Genomic DNA, 2,175 nt, shown 5'->3' with positions numbered 1-2,175 from the left:
TACGAAGACCTCCCAGCAACCACAATGTAGATTAAATCCAAACATGAAGGAAGTGGTTAAGGCCGAGGTTCTTAAGCTATTGGATGTGGGTATCATATACCCTATATCCGATAGCCAATGGGTGAGTCCAATTCAAGTGGTTCCTAAGAAGTTCGGAATCACAATCATAGTCAATGCCAACAATGAACTTGTGCCAACTAGAGTTACTACTGGTTAGAGAATGTGTGTTGACTACAGGAAATTGAATACCGTTACAAGGAATGACCACTTTCCTTTGCCCTTTATTAATCAAATCTTGGAAAGGCTAGCTCGTCATTCCTATTACTGTTTCCTTTATGGATATTCGAGCTATAACCAGATAGATATAGCCCCTGAAGATCAGGAAAAATCCATATTCACATGTCCCTTTGGTACCTTTGTTTATCGAATGATGCCATTTGGACTGTGTAATTCTCCCGCCACTTTTCAGCGATGCATGATGAGTATTTTTTATGACATGGTGGGGCAATATTTAGAGGTCTTAATGGATGACTTCTCTGTCTTTAGTCCATCATTTAGCGATTGTTTGGAGAATCTTAAATGTGTGCTGAAGCGATGTGAGGAAAAGAATTTGGTACTAAATTGGTATAAGTGTCATTTTATGGTTCATAAGAGGATTGTCCTTGGACATATCATCTCCTCCAAAAGAATTGAGGTAGATAAGGCTAAAATTGATCTTATCCTTAACTTACCTTCACCCAAGAACATACAAGACATGCGATCCTTTTTAGGATAAGCTGGATTTTACATGAGATTCATAAAGGACTTTAGTCACCTCTCTCATCCTTTATGCAATCTACTTTAGAAGGATGTACCATTCGAGTAGACTGAGCAATGCCAGGAAGCTTTTTCTAATCTCAAGGGCATGTTAACCACTGTACCTATCATGCAACCACTCGACTGGAGCATTCCCTTGATATTATGTGTGATGTGTCTGATTATACTCTTGGGGTAGTGTTAGGCTAGAAAAAAGAGAAGAAACCCCAATTCACTTTCCTTTTTCTTTTGCAGGATCCTGACATAGAAACTTCTAATTTGGTAACTTCTTTCTAATTCTCTCTCTTTCTATTTCTAAATTTCTATTTCTTTTGTCCTTTTTAGGTTTAAGTCAGATTCTGAAATTGAGAGCTGAGAGTGTTTCACGCCCAAGTGGGTCTATGACAACACTTGACATCTCTTGAGGGAAGGAGGATCGGTTGAAGAGTTATCTATCCATCACAGGAATATTAGACACTACTCGAGATCCACAGAGTTAACCGAAGTTATGGTTGCAAATCAACTAGCTAATCAACCTCCAAATCCACCCCAACCTAGGGTGGAGAAAATCTAGGATGAGAACGAGGTGCCTCGAGCACCTCCGCCTCATACTTTACGAGACTATTTATAACCAGCGGGGGTGAGCACCCCTTCCTATATGGTTTTTTCAGAAAATACAAGAAACATATACATCAAGCCAGGAGTGATCCAACTCCTTCCAAAGTTCCTTGGGCTTGAATCTAAAAATCCATATTTACACTTGAAAGACTTTGATTAGATCATAGCCACTTTATACTTTTCTAATGTATCTGAGGACACAATCCGGCTGAAACTCTTCCCTTTCTCCCGGAAATAAAAGGCTAAGATGTGGTTACATTCACTACGTCCACAATCTATTGGCATATGGAATGACATGACAAGAGAGTTCATAAAGAAATTCTTCCCATATCATAAAATGAACACCATTAGAAAGTCGATCACGAACTTCGCCCAAAGGGAAGATGAAACATTCTTCCAATGTTGGGAGTAGTTCAAGGATCTTATCAATTCATGCCCACAACACAATTTTGAAACGTGACACTTAACAAATTTCTTCCATGAAGGACTGACATCTTCCATGCGCCAATTTGTCGAGACAATGTGCAATGGGGAATTCCTGAACAAAGATGTTGATGAAGTGTGGGATTACTTTGATAAACTTGCTGAAACTGCACAATCATGGGACATCTCTCTAAGAACGAGCATCACGTCTAATCCTACTCAATCAAAGGTGAGAGGTGGAATATATCTTTTGAAAGAGGAAGATGATATCAACGCTAAAGTGACCAGTCTCACAAGGAAACTCGAGGCCATGGAACTTAGGAAGGATAAGGATAAGGA

General features: G+C 39.4%; 1 non-coding gene across 1 annotated transcript; it reads right to left on the bottom strand.

Annotated features, from left to right (window-relative positions):
• Positions 1 to 1,756: 1,756 nt before the first annotated feature.
• LOC131232142 (small nucleolar RNA R71) lies at positions 1,757 to 1,863 on the bottom strand. The gene has a single exon (XR_009164751.1). It is a non-coding gene; the product is annotated as a small nucleolar RNA R71 (small nucleolar RNA).
• Positions 1,864 to 2,175: the final 312 nt, after the last annotated feature.

Source organism: Magnolia sinica, chromosome 17, assembly GCF_029962835.1.
Source record: "Magnolia sinica isolate HGM2019 chromosome 17, MsV1, whole genome shotgun sequence".
Classification (NCBI taxonomy): Eukaryota; Viridiplantae; Streptophyta; class Magnoliopsida; order Magnoliales; family Magnoliaceae; genus Magnolia; species Magnolia sinica.
Note: the sequence above shows the minus strand (reverse complement) of the source record. Positions and strands in the feature narration are given on the sequence as shown.